The following is a 15776-nucleotide window of genomic DNA, read 5'->3' as shown; positions in this document are numbered from 1 at the left end:
ACTTGAGCTACTGTGAGCTTACGAAACGATCATGAATGCCGACGATTCGCGTTCAACCGGAAACTTTATTAATTGTAGCGAATTCCTCTCTAGTAACGACACAGCTTCTAAAATCAATTTGAAAGAAACTCAAAATGAAAACATAAGGTTTTCGCGTTGGAATGATGAAGCAGATCTCACTGTTGATGAGAGGGTAACATTTCTAATGTCTCTGGAAGCCACTAACAGAGAGACTTTTACTTTTACCAGAGTGTTAATGTCTTGTATTGTGTTCAGGTTGTGCATTGAAAATTGGGAAATTTATGCACTCAATGGGACGAATGGAGACGACGCCAAGAGACTACTCCCGTTCATCACGAGTCTCTACATTGTCAGTCGGTCTTGGAAATCTTCAGCAGTATTACCCACATCCAATTCCTATTTCTCAAGATGTGAGAGGGAAGGACGTTTCTTTGATATTGAAGAAGACACTACCTTTTTCTACACTTACACAGCTTACATGCTGGGGATGTTGGGTACTAACGATGAATTTTATGAAAACATCATGTCCACCATAACAGAAGGATTTGATTTCAATGGTTTCGACACAAGGAATTGGAACGAGTTTATCGAAAAACACTTCATCTCCTTTCTATTGGGTCGAACAGCTTTCCTCGCTTCTAGACCTGCTGCTTTCATCAAACGATTATTGACGGAAGATAAGAGCGATTGTATCCAACGTCTATGTAACATTGTCTTCATGAAGTCTATCAACTCGGATTCCATCACTATTGACGATTTGATTTCAAGTTGTGTTGACCATCCCAATGATCTACCTCGCGTAGGGTTAACGGATTACGCTCAGAGAAGTGCCTTCGGGCGAAGTGTCGTCAAAGAAGCTTGTGTATACCCCTATGTAGATCCGGACCCCACTCTGTCGATACCTTGTGTATACCCCTATGTAGATCCGGACCCCACCCTGTCGATACCTTGTGTATACACTTTGTTTACCTCACATGCCATGTAGTTTAGTTCGTGTATCCCTCATCCACATGTTGCGAAATTAAAGCATAAGTCATTGCTTTTGTCTTGCACGGAGACGTAAAATACCGGACCCCACTTTTTGGCTATTAAGACATGTTAGTTATAAATATATATTTTATTGAATCAAAGTTTTAATTCTGCTAACACAGCTTGTAGGTGTGCACCATAACCTTCGATGTCGTCATACAAGAACCTTGCGAACACAGAAGAGAACGGAATAGCAGCCGTGAAGATATTTTCATACATAGTTTCTTTGAGTGAATTATTGGTGAGATACGTGTTGATTTTATAGGCTTTGATAATGTTAAGTAGATTTCTTATCAAATTGTGTCTGATGTCTTTAAGGTTTGATCTGGTCTTTGAACATCGGACAGATGTGAGATCAAGCCATCCCCGTCTATGTACACCCCTGTGGCATTGCTCTCGAGTATAACTTTAGTGCTTACATTCTCTAAATCTTTTTTGGGATTGACAGCCTCGTGTATACTATCAACCATAATTTTAATTATTTCTTTACAAAGATCGGCAATAATTTCAAATTCTTTTTCGCTTACCACTACCATTAAACGACTTATTATACATTTCATAATATTTTCAAAATCGTTTTTGAGAAAAGATAGGATATCCGAAATCGGAAGATCCTTCGGTCCTTTACTGGTAAAGTCGATCGCTGCTGCTGCTGCTTCATTGTTGTTTACTAGTTTCCTTTCCTGATTAAAAAAGTTTTGAACGCTGTTCACACCACCCTCGTGTTTTTTGCAGGTGATTATCACCCTCGTGTTATTATTAGACTACGTCACAGTGTTATTACGTCACTACTATATGTGCAATTAACACCCTCGTGTTTTTGCAGGTAATTATCACCCTCGTGTTATTATTAGACTACGTCACAGTATTGTTACATCACTACTATTTTTGCTAGAGACTACGTCACAGAGTTCAAGAATCCGTGAGGATCATTAGTAAGAACAGACATGTCAGTTTTTTCTAAAATATTTCTAATTTGTGCCAAGTCTAAATACGGTAAACGAACTTTCTCAATTTCACTCTTCAATGCATCTAAAGTGTTATCGACATCCGTTTTCTGAAGAAAATGTGCAATGTTAAGGAACACATTAATAAGTGAGACGGCTTGACCTACCGAATATATGATGACTCTCCAGAGGAGAACTTGCCGCTACTTTGGGTGAAGATGGTGAGCAGCTATTACTTCTCGTCATCGATTGTCGTCGATTCTGAATAACAACAGGACTAGATCGAAAATCCACCAACCTTGGCGAACATCTCGGTAGCGATTGTCGTCCGTTCTGAACAACAACAGGACTAGGTCGAGACGCCAAGAGAAGAGATCCGTAAGCATGCAAGAAAGAATTAGCTGATTCGTTTAACTTAACAACATTACTATTCTCACTTAATTTGAGCACTTTTTTAGTTTTAACATGCTTGAGAAATACTGTTGAAAAAAGAGTAATGATTTGTTCTGGGTCGGTGACATCTTTACGACCAGAAACGCAAATCCAATCATTAACACAATCGTTCATCAACACGGATGAGGACAACTCAGGATAGAGACGCATGATGTGACGAGCGTGACACACTTTCATCCAAGCCGCAATCATTCGTTCTCCGATTTCCACATTGATGTTTTTATTAACAGTAGTGAAGTCAGTTTCGAGATTGAAGACTAACATTCTATTATACATAGCCTTGTCCACAAAAAACTTTAACAAGAAAGAGTTGCTGATTAACACTGGTGTCGCAGTTATACTGCAAGTGACCGGACGACTGTGTAATCCTCGCACTGGTACAACAGATCCGCTTGAGGCGACTAACTTTAACATGTTAGAGTTGTACTGTCCGGGTAACATGTCTCTGGTCATGGGTGTTTCTGAAAACATAGTGCATGTAATGATGTTGGCATCCGAAGCTGTATTTGAAGATAAATATTTCTCACCGTCGAGATTTTGATCGTACAACTCTAACGCGTGGTATAGAGTCGACAGTTGGTCGTTCAACACTCTCTCACGAAGGTGTCGCCGAGTAAGGGGCAATCATCACCGACTTCAATTGTCTCAAGTACGGATTCATCCTTTTTCTTGTCGTTGCGGTTGTCTTGATGCTGCTGATGTGGTTGTTGCTGTTGATGTTGATTCAAGAGATCCACCTCGAGCGGATCAAAATCACTATATACAACGTCGACAAAACTGTCGTAATTTAACGACGCAAGACTCCTATCGTGTTTCTGCAACCTAGAACACAAAGAAACTAAATTTGAATTGGTTAGCGATCCAGTAGAGAGAATCAAGCCATAGAACGCAGCTGTTGTAAGTATATCTTGCGTGCGGTCTGAATCTTCTTCATCATCCAGATGACTATTGTAACTCTGTTGACAGTGAGAACAACCGAGAACCTGACCTTTGTGATTCACCTGATTGTTATAACAATGTTTTCGTATTTCTGGTTGTGACGATATACATTGTTTTAAAGTTTTATAATAATAATTCAATTCCTTCAACGTAGCAGAAGCAACTGACTTAAAGCTACTGTCGTTGTTGTTGTCCTTTTCCATCCTGAATGAGCGATTCAATAACAGAAAGCACAGAAGAAGCCCTTTAAATGAGCCGGTTAGCAATGACACCATAGAAGAAAGCTCGAATGTTGAAAATAATTCGATACAAATGGAAATGGAAGAAAGCCTAAATGATCCAGCATCACCACCACCGCTACCTTTGCAACCAATGCCACCGCTACCACCGCCACCATCACCACCACCGCTACCTTTGCAACCAATGCCACCGCCACCACCACTATCACCGCTACCACCACCACCACCACTTTCACCACCAGGAGAGCCTACACCTGCAGCATTAGATCCTACATCAATGATTGTGGTAGATACAATACCAGGATATCAAACACCAGAAGAGCCTGCACCAATGATTGTGGGAGATGCAGAGGTAGCAATGATTGTGGGAGATGCAGAGGTAGATAGTGCACCAGAAGATCCCCCACGAGAGGAGCCTCCTCCACCACCACCACTATCAACTAGCGCTACAAGAGGCGAAGAAGAACTACGGGAAGAAAAAATGGAAGTTGAGCAACCCAGCGAAGAAAAAATGGAAATTGAACAACCCAAATCATTGGAGGATAGAATAAAATTGTTGCGTCCGAGTTTTAAAGCTAACCCTAAATTGATAACAGACAACGTCGATGTGATAGGTGCTTCTATCGAATACAACCGAGCTGGAAATTATTTTATGTACGAAAGTGATGTTCTTACTCAGGAGAACTTAATCAGTGAAAATGATAAACGCATCTCTAGTTTATACTCTACAACCTTAATTTAAAAAAATGCTAAGTTAAATAAAACTCCGTCTATAAACGAAGACAATGGTAACCTGAATAACCTCAGTTGTGTCTTAGGTTCTTACCCAGCGGTGGAGTTACTCACAATCTTGGTAGATGACACTAGCAGAAGGAAAGACATGGGAAAACTCATGAAGTATGGGATTGACTCTGTATCTTGGATTTTAAAAAATATGATATCGGTTCATAACGTAATGCATTCTTTTGTGGTTTCGTTATTGGAAATGATGAAATCTAAATTTAATCCGATGTATCGGTTAGAAACGCTTGAACCAAACAATGTACTCGATCTCTTCTTTGGAAAGGATACTAAATTTTTTTTTACCACTAATGCAATATTGATGTATGATTATTTATCTCAAATCAAATTAAATTTAAATAAGAGTTTCCACACTAACGAGAATGCAACCTTTTCGACTCTGTATTTGTTTTACATTCTGTATAAGAATATCGATGTGTTGTTGCTCTGTCCTAGTGTCTTTTCAATGGTAAAGGCTAACGTTTGCAGATTAACTCTCCAATTTTATCTTGGAATGCAATCTGAATTTGTGCAGTTTTTTAATACATCGGATGCAGCAGCTTTGGAAAGTTACAATCCTGAAGTATACAATGCATCGAAGATTGTTTACGACTCTATGTTGGGTGACTACATTCCCGAAGAAACCGTGTTGAACTATGATAATATTTTCAATATTAATTGTAACCCGAAGAAACCGTGTTAAACTATGATGATATTTTCAACATTAAATGTAACATAAGCTGTAAGGAAAATAAAAATAACACTAGAATATAGTATGATTTTATTAGACAAATACCAATTACATCAAAACCTGTAGAAGTTGCCCTGGATGTTGTTGGTAGTAGACATATTCGTCAATATTTTTCTCTGAGGAAAAAGGAAGGTCTTTGAATCCATCTTAAGCACTCACGACAGTATTTTAAAAAAACAGGAGATGTTTTTTCAACGATCTTCATGTACCTGTTGACATGATCTACTTTGACATCAACATCTAGCCTTATTAAAAACAAAAGAAACAATATCATCAAACCAAAGAGAAACACCAGACTCAAAGCTCGTCGTTCAGAAAGAACATGTGTCTCTTTAAAATCACCGCAGGTGAAGGGTGTTGTTCCGTCCCGTGTCCTGTCCATTTGATCTCAAAGAGATATTTGATCAAAGATAACGTCGGATCTTCTCCTACAATGTATATGTCCTTCAGCGATAAAAATTTTCTTCGGCCATAAGACTGTTGGATTTTAAAGATGTTAAAGTTGATGCTACACCCGCTACTCCACTTGGACGTACTAGGATTAAAAACAAGGCTATGTTGTTTTCCCTCCGAACAGAACACGTTTTCGAATTGGTACTGACGCGGGTAAACTATAAGTTTACTAGCCACCAATGCGACATGAAGACCTAATGGTGTCACGACGCAAGCTACATTCGAGTCATTCAAAGAAACGATTTCTATTTCTCTGGATATGTCAGCAGGTAGAATACCCAATTTAAAATCTCTTACAACCTGAATGTAATTCTTCAAAAATTATTTCGACGAACTGACTTAGACAATTCTAATTTATCGAATTTTAAATTCAAAAATGGATGAATGTTGTTAGATGACTTGTTCTTGGTGTTGTTGTGGACATGTTTTCTATTAGAAAACATGAGTACAAATATAACCACCGAATTTTTAGGTTTTAGATTTATTAAGATGAAGATACCTAATAAAATGGGCATTTACTACTTTCCACCTTGGATGAAACTCATCAAGAGTGTACAAAGTGAACCCCCATCCCTATTTTATAGAATAATAAAATCATTGATTTAATTTTTTGTATATATACCCAATATTCCTTCTTTTTTTTATTATCCTTGTATCCCGTTATCACAATTACATCCAAATAAAACTTCATTTATTCCGTTCTTACCTAACACAGGAAGTACCCTATTGGATGGAAATATGTCACAATGGAACACATTCGAAGAAATGATAAAACTTTTATTAATGAAACTAAAATATGATTTCTAGTGCTGACAGAAAATATAATTTTAAGGAGGCAGGTAAATTAACCTTAACAAACTGATGGAAATCAACAAGACTGGTCCTCTTCTTATTAGTAGACACATGAAGAATTGTAACATAAGGAGAATTACAAATTTGTCTGATACTTTCATTTCCAAGTTCTAGAAGGGTTGATTCTAAATGCTCACATGGTTGACAACTGAAGTGAAAATAACGCAGACGGATATTATAATCGTAGTTCTTTAACTTGTCCACAACACCCCACCCCACTGCTGCTAATCTGTAGCCTCCCTCCCTCCTCCTCCTCCTAGTTTGAGCCACCCTACCACCCACCCACCCCTCCCTCTTGTTTTCCAAGTGGGGTCCAGATCTGCAGGGGGGTCATGACATATAGTGATTCGTAATCCGTCCGAAATTAATTTTGCCACGAGAATGGGGAGAGGGTGGTTGTGACAGCTGTGTAGGTGGTGGTTTAGGTGGTGGTGGTGGTTTAGGTTAGGTTAGGTGGTGGTGGTGGTTTAGGTGGTGACTCACTCACACCCGCCTTAAGCCTCCTACTACTACTACTACTAAGCCGCCGCCGCCGCCACGAACACACACCCACCCACACCCCCACACACACCCCGGTTTAGTTCCGCAATAATTTCAACAATGTATATAAAATGCAAATATATCAGGTAAATCTGGACCCAGTTTAGCAGGGCCACACACCCACACCCACCACACACACCCACACCGTACTACTAATGGTGACGTAGTATCTCTTATCAACACATGCTAAATCACAGGTGTTTTCTAAAGACCACAATCCATCATAAAGATGTTGATCCTCAACAGCTATACAATGTTTTAACATCACCATGTTGTATACACACATTTCTCGATATCTAGTGTCTAGAATAATACTCTCATCTGCTTGGAGCACCACATCCAATCCCGGTCCCACATATTGCAACTCGTAACAGAAATGCTCAGGACAGACACGTTCGACACCAACAACGCTCTGTATGCATTCTTTCAACCGCAATCCGACGCTTACCTCTGTCAGGTATTCGATGAATTTATCTGCACTGTCTAGGAACTTGTACACCTTACCCAAAGTAGGTATGAAATAAACACCCAATTTGACGCGTAATATGTACTCTTCTCTATAGTCCACGCTAACACTAGCGTTGTTGTCCGTTTTCACATAGTGTCGGTTTTTCTCATATTTGTCACACAAGAGTTCCACATCTATTAAGAGCGTTGACTGCTTGCTTTTTAATTTATGTAATGATTCTGCTTTCAAGTGTATTACGATTTCGATCAGTATTCAGGTGCTGTGTTAGTATCAGCGGTTATGTCCATCTTAGCTCAGGTTGAAGCCCGTCAACGATCAGACCGCAACATCCTTAGGAGTTTAAAAGCTAGTGATGTTGAAAATCAAATCTTATCCAGGATGAAAAAACAAGGTTGTCCAACGATTAAATTAAATTTTGTCTTCGGCATAGGTAACACCAACGTGTGTTACGGTTTCTCGAGAGACGATTCAAACGTTAGTGACGTGTCGGCTTTTGTGGTTGCAGCGGACAAGGACGCTGAACACTTGTCAGCACATCATGTCGTGCTTCACACAGGTCCGACATCCACATTTAAAACGACTCACACAAATCACAAGCAAGTAACGACACACACCGTAACCATTCCGTCGTTTGACCGGAAAGCAATCAACGAGACGACGTCTGATATAACTAGCGCTACATTGACAGTGCAGAAAATCGGAATTCGTTGCAAGGATGCAGACACACTTGACACTATGCTTGCTGCTGTTAAATCTAACTTGGTGACTTTCTTATTACATTTGGTTATTAATGGAAGTCATGTATAACCAAGTGCACTTGAAAGAGTAAGACATTATTTTGTACATTTAAAAAAAGGTTAACAATAAAAATGTAGACTTAGCTTTGGTTTTAAACACCCGAAATGAGTAACACTGATTGAGTTATACATTGTAAGCTTCCTAAGATAAAACACACATTCACCTCAATAGAGTTAAGACGATATTGTAAGTTCACAAGACAAAAGCTTAAATAACATTCACCAGGACTCACAAAGTACAAGAGTGCAAATGTCATCTAACCTCGATCGAGGTGAATGTGTGTATTAATCTTTCGGAGCTTCTGATTCTGTTAACACTCCAATTAAGAATTGGATGCATCACAACAGAAAAAAACATTAGCCTTAAGGAATCGAAGTGAATGTGTTTTAGTCTTCCGGAGCTCCGATTTTGACAATACTGTTACATAGTATGTAATAGTTGCTTAACACTCAAATTAAGAATTGGATGCATCACAACAGACAAACACACATTCACCTTAATGGAGTTTAGACGACATTCAAATGTCATCTAACCTTAACCGAGATTTAGTCTTCCAGAGCTTCCGATTCTGTTAATACTCGTATTAAGAATTGGATGCATCACAACAGACAAACACACATTCACCTTAATGGAGTTTAGACGACATTCAAATGTCATCTAACCTTAACTTAACAGAGCTTCCGATTCTGTTAACACTCGTATTAAGAATTGGATGCATCACAACAGGGAAACACCCATTCACCTTAATGGAGTTTAGACGACATTCAAATGTCATCTAACCTTAACCGAGGTGAATGTGTGTTTTAGTCTTCCAGAGCTTCCGATTCTGTTAACACTCGTATTAAGAATTGGATGCATCACAACAGACAAACACACATTCACCTTAATGGAGTTTAGACGACATTCAAATGTCATCTAACCTTAACCGAGGTGAATGTGTGTTTTAGTCTTCCAGAGCTTCCGATTCTGTTAACACTCGTATTAAGAATTGGATGCATCACAACAGACAAACACACATTCACCTTAATGGAGTTTAGATTCTCATTGAATGTCGTTTCAACTCCATTGAGGTGAATGTGTGACTTTGTCTAGCGTCAAATTATAAATTTGATCTATATCAGAATCGGACGCTCCGCAAGTCAAATACACACATTCACCTTAACAGAGTTTAGAATGTCGTCTCAACTCCATTGAGGTGAATGTGTGACTTTGTACTATGTAGCGTCCAATTCTAACTTTGATAGATATCAGAATCGGACGCTCAGTAAGTCAAATACACACATTCACCTTAACAGAGTTTAGATTCTCATTGAGTGTCTCAACTCCACCAAGAGAATGTGAATTGAATGTCGTCTCAACTCCATTGAGGTGAATGTGTGACTTTGTACTATGTAGCGTCCAATTCTAACTTTGATATACATCAGAATCGGACGCTCAGTAAGTCAAACACACACATTCACCTTAACAGAGTTTAGATTCTCATTGAATGTCGTCTCAACTCCATTGAGGTGAATGAGTCTCATTGAATGTCGTCTCAACTCCATTGAGGTGAATGTGTGACTTTGTACTATGTAGCGTCCAATTCTAACTTTGATAGATATCAGAATCGAACGCTCAGTCAAACACACACATTCACCTTAACAGAGTTTAGATTCTCATTGAATGTCGTCTCAACTCCATTGAGGTGAATGTGTGACTTTGTACTATGTAGCGTCCAATTCTAACTTTGATAGATATCAGAATCGGACGCTCAGTAAGTCAAACACACACATTCACCTTAACAGAGTTTAGAGTCTCATTGAATGTCGTCTCAACTCCATTGAGGTGAATGTGTGACTTTGTACTATGTAGCGTCCAATTCTAACTTTAATAGACATCAGAATCGGACGCTCAATAAGTCAAACACACACATTCACCTTAACAGAGTTTAGAGTTTCATTGAATGTCGTCTCAACTCCATTGAGGTGAATGTGTGACTTTGTACTATATTGCGTCCAATTCTGATGTCTGAATGTCGTCTAAACTTCATTGAGGTGAATATATGTCTTTGCCTTACTGAGCGTCCGATTCTACACATCCGAATCAGATACATTATATTTATAATTTATTTAACCTGAACTATATTTTTGAGCAGTGTGAATTTGATAAATTTTTGAAGTATCGAATTTTAAACACTTCAAAACCAAAGAAATATAGCTATTTTCATCTAAGAAAAGTTAAATGAGAAAGAAGATTCAAAGTGCAAGCCAAAGTCAGAACTGGACGCTATATGGCACACAGTACCTAGCAACGATACAATATTGGACCCCAGTCTTTCTGTTGTATAGGCAAAAGGTTGAATTATCCTAAGCTACCATTTTCATCTAAGAAAAGAGAAAATACTCAAGATCCAATGTCGATGTGTCCGTTTCGGATATACCAGAATCAGAATTGGACGCTACCCGCTTTCCCTGCTGCATGGGGATTGTGACACATGGCACATACTTAGTAACGATACAATATTGGACCCCAGTCTTTCTGTTATAAAGACAAAAGGATAACACTAACAACAACAACAATACAATATTGGACCCCAGTCCTAAATTTGAAATATTGGATCAAACCAGTCTGTTTTAATACTAAATTTGAAATATTTAACCCCAGTCTTTCTTATCTGTGTCTAGATTGAATACGTTTTGATATTTTTAATTTCACAAATTGTGATTTATGTTCTATACCGCGATATCAAAGACCTTATTTTTTCACCTTTTTTTTTATATTAAACAAATACAGAGTGTCATCCTGTCCGTTACGATGTCTAACGAACAACAATTAGTTTTCTCGAACGAACAACAATTAGTCTTATCCTTGATAGATGAATTGAAACAAGGAGTTGAAGATGGTTTGAAGAAAAGTTGCCTGTATGTCAAGAGTGTCTACCAGGCACATCTGCAACAGTTCGAACGCACACTAGAACACGATCAGTTTGCAGACACGAGTCTCTCCAAACTCGAAATGCAGTCAATAGACGAAATTCAGATGAACAAACCCGTTCATTGGGATTTTGCATTGAAGCTGTCTCACGCCTTGCGATCGAGTATACGTTTCATGTCCATCGCGTTGGATGATATTTTGTCCGAGTTCCGTATGGTGCTAGCGTTGCACCTCGAGAACCTCCACACGACGTACCAGGTCGCACCTTCGTTCGACTCCATACCTGTATTCAACAATAGAGTTCATGTGATGGGTGGTGTGCGTCCACCCAGCAACGAAGAGTTCGTTCCAATAATTTTTATTGGATATTTCGAAATACTCGTATAGTTTTTTAATACCGTCTGTAATATATTTTTCGTTATTCATTTCTAGAGTTCGGGAACGGTTACACTTCCTTCCTTCCTCGAGTTCTAAATGGAAGTGTAGAGATGTGGTCCAGAGCCCAGAAGAACCCCCCCCATATCACTACAAGAGGAGGAGAAGGGAAGTGGTTTCCAGCAACGACCATAACTAATATCATTTTATTCAATTACAGTTGACAGCAGTTGGTTGCAGTTGAATATCTATACCATGGCGAACGAGGGTTCCAGTCTACATGTAAACTTTTCTCTATTTAATAAACTTTAACTTTAGTAGTGCCTGAGTTTTATTTTAAAACATGTGAGTTAGAAAAATATAGAAATGAATCCAAAGACAAAAATATTATTATCAAAGTTATTTGATGACGACGGTGAAACAAATTGTATTAAGTTTCCAACCCCATCGTTTAAAATTTATCAAAGCGAAGCTTTAACATCGGTGCGCTTGTGTCAAGAAGTGGCATGTAACCTGTACCCTAAGAGTTTACCACGACCCTTTTCGATTAACCAAGTACAAGTACACGCCGTACGATTAGCTTTAATTCAATACTACAAACATGCTTGTTGGAGTCCTTCTTTGAGTGTTGAAACTCTGTTAAACGCAACATATGACTCGAGAATTCGTGAAGAGATACGAGTGAACAATTATGGAGGGGGTTTTGTCATTGGCGATGGAACAGGTATTGGCAAGACCAGGGAAATGGCTGCTTTATCATCAGTGTCGTGTTGGCCGAGTCGAGCATTAAACAACTAGCCATTGATTCACATATGGATGTGTTAACACATACGTCAAGGCGGAATGTTTACGGGAACCCTTTCTTTATCTGGATAACGTGCTCTCGTAACTTGTTCAGAGATTGCCAAAATGATATATTACAGGTTCTCGTCAATAAAGATGATCGGTTCAATACTTGAAATTGACTGTGTCTATTTCCGCGACTGGGTACAGCTGCGACAGGTCCGTCTCTGCCGTTGGCGTGCAAGACAGGACAGAACACATCACAAGTACAGTTGCACGTCTCTTGTTTTCCTAGAGACGAAAAGTAATCGATGAGGTTGTGTTTATTTTGCAAAACTAATTCGACATAGCCTAAGATTTCTTCGCGGGTTACGTGCGAGTGCGATTGGACGCCAGTGGGTTTTGGTACCATCAACGTCATGTATTGGGACAAGGCGCCAGTGCAAGGGTAGCCGAGTGTCTTACCCGTTTCCTCTTTGAGGGTGCGAGGGCTGAACGTTCCTTGCAAGTAATGACCGGCCACAAGGTCCACAAGGTCCACAAGGTCTTAAGGGAGACCCAGGAGAACGGGGTTTGAATGGACCACAAGGGCCTCAGGGAGTGATGGGTTTCACAGGTCCTCAAGGTGAAATCGGTTTGCGTGGACCAAAAGGTCTAGAAAGCAATTATTATCCTAACCGATATGGTAAAGTGTGTCTAACTTGGTCGAAGGAATTAACTAACGTAGTAGCAACTGACCATCATGGAAACATACCTATCAGTATGAGAAGATTAGAAGATGACTTGTCAATGTATGATATTAAAATACTGCTCGATTGGACGTGCGTGTGCAGTCACTAGGTGGTGGAGTTTATAAGTTAATCACTATTAACTCCACCAATGCTATACTTTTCATTACATTGCTAGTGCAATCTGATTATCTCGAGGATCAGCAGGCGGGTGTACCTCTGTGTCCGACAGTCGTTGACACACCAGCTTACAGGTTCATGTATTTGACTGTGGAAGGTAATAGTAATCAGTACACGTCGGCTGTACTCAATACTCAGGAATCGTGTGAATATTCTCTACACTATAGCACTGGATCGGCAGGCCCCTTCTCGTGTATTTTAATTGCCCAATCTGTACAGTACTCAACAGCTGGTGTCATCAATGAGTCTTATAGTTCTGAGCTCGGGCCTGCTTATGGTCCATCAGATCCATCCTCTATCTGGATATCTGAAGACACCCAAATCTCTCTTGGTGATGAAATTATCACCAATCCGATGTATCGGTTAGAAACGCTTGAACCAAACAATGTACTCGATCTCTTCTTTGGAAAGGATACTACAAAAAATTTACCACTAATGCAATATTGATGTATGATTATTTATCTCAAATCAAATTAAATTTAAATAAGAGTTTCCACACTAACGAGAATGCAACCTTTTCGACTCTGTATTTGTTTTACATTCTGTATAAGAACTTTTTAAAATCGAAGGGATGGAATATCGATGTGTTGTTGCTCTGTCCTAGTGTCTTTTCAATGGTAAAGGCTAACGTTTGCAGATTAACTCTCCAATTTTATCTTGGAATGCAATCTGAATTTGTGCAGTTTTTTAATACATCGGATGCAGCAGCTTTGGAAAGTTACAAACCTGAAGTATACAATGCATCGAAGATTGTTTACGACTCTATGTTGGGTGACTACATTCCCGAAGAAACCGTGTTGAACTATGATAATATTTTCAATATTAATTGTAACCCGAAGAAACAAATTTAGCATGGCGAACCATAGTTGGAGCATTGTAGTCGTGAATCTGTGACACAGTATGATTAAACTTAACAGAAAAGAAGGCCTGATCAACAGAAGGTGTCAGAACACACCATTTTCGAAATACTTCAATAGCCCTTGCAAACATGAGCAACCATAACTTGTTATAATTTCTGAAAGTTAATTTTTTAAAGAGTTCGGCTTGATCGATAGGATGAATACCACTATTACACAACCACAAATCTTTGATGGATCCGAACATCTCTTCCTCTCAGATATCCATCCCTCCTCGACATCTCTACTACTACAGCAATCTGGTTGATCTTCCTCTTCTATATCTTCTGCATTAGTACAATCTTCATTATACTCTTCTTCGTCCATCTCATCTTCGATTTCCTCTAATTCGTTACTAACGTTCGTTCGGGTCTTTTTAGAGTGGTAACATTTTGAGTCGGTGTCAGATGACAACTTTCTGCGTTTCAATATTCTCCTAGCTCGTCTTTGTTGTAATGCCACTTTTTCTTTACTCAATGCTATTTTAATGATGTTGTCATTAACCATGTTCAAAATCTTTTTTTCGTATTCACATTTCTTTAGACTCACTCCAATGTTAATAGCCAGCGGGAGATCAGCGGATGACTCTGTCAACTCACCGTTTAACGTAGCTGAATCGTACTTGGCATAGTTCTTGGATTGCCTGTTTGCATCAGCGCGCATGGCGCTGCGTTCAAGTATGCTGCCAATGGTCGTCTTTCCAGATTGGTCGTGAAACAACTTGAGTTGAAAAGCACCGTTCTCGAACACGTCTCCTAAACCCCCGTTACTTAGGAATACGGCCAGTAAAGCCGGTACGAATATTTTGAACATCATGATGCGATGAGCATCATAACCAATCGTGTTCAAAATGCTAAAATTAATAATCTTTAATAACGAATGCAACATTTCATACACTCCAGTTCTACAGGGAGAAATGATTAAGGCGTCAATGAAAGATTGAGATGTTCCTTCGTTGGGATGTACGAAAGTTGCACAGAGACTGTCTCTCTGTTCTTTAGTGAGAACGTAATTTGGCGAATTATATCAGTCGGTTCTTTCTTAACCTACCGACTCCCTCTCTTCGATAATTTAACACGGACGATTCAATAATCGACGAGGCGTCCAATTCGTCTCCTTCAAATCTCGTTCGGTTGTGCTGTAATGCGTCTTCCCAATCCAAAGCAGCGCTCTTCTCTTCTGCTTCCAGTACCCGACGGATAATGTCGTTTCGATTCTGATACACAGCGTCAGGTAGGAGCCATAAATCCCGGGTGTGGACCATGTCACTTAATAGCGTGTTGTTACGCGAAAAATGATCACCCAAGTACAAGATACTACGTTCGTGAACACTTTTAGGATGCAGGTTTAAAGCTTCCCGGTCGTACAGACCGCAACCAATAGCAAAAGGTTCGTAACGAGTCATTCCCGACGATCTGCAACATTCGCTGATAAAATCTAAACTTCGCCAGAAACGAAGACGTTTCAGTTCTAGAGCGTCCAATCGAATACTAGGGTCTAATGGACCGTTGGGTAAATTTTTCGATCGAGTTAGAGCCTGTCCAAAACGAATGGAACCCCTGACTAGAGTCAACCAATTGATCTTAGAAGATCCTACTGGGAACACTAAGTGTTGGGGAGTTGTGCCTCC

Source organism: Eriocheir sinensis, unplaced genomic scaffold (genome assembly GCF_024679095.1).
Source record: "Eriocheir sinensis breed Jianghai 21 unplaced genomic scaffold, ASM2467909v1 Scaffold49, whole genome shotgun sequence".
Taxonomy (NCBI): Eukaryota; Metazoa; Arthropoda; class Malacostraca; order Decapoda; family Varunidae; genus Eriocheir; species Eriocheir sinensis.
The sequence above is the reverse complement of the archived record's forward strand: the minus strand, read 5'-3'. Positions refer to the sequence as shown.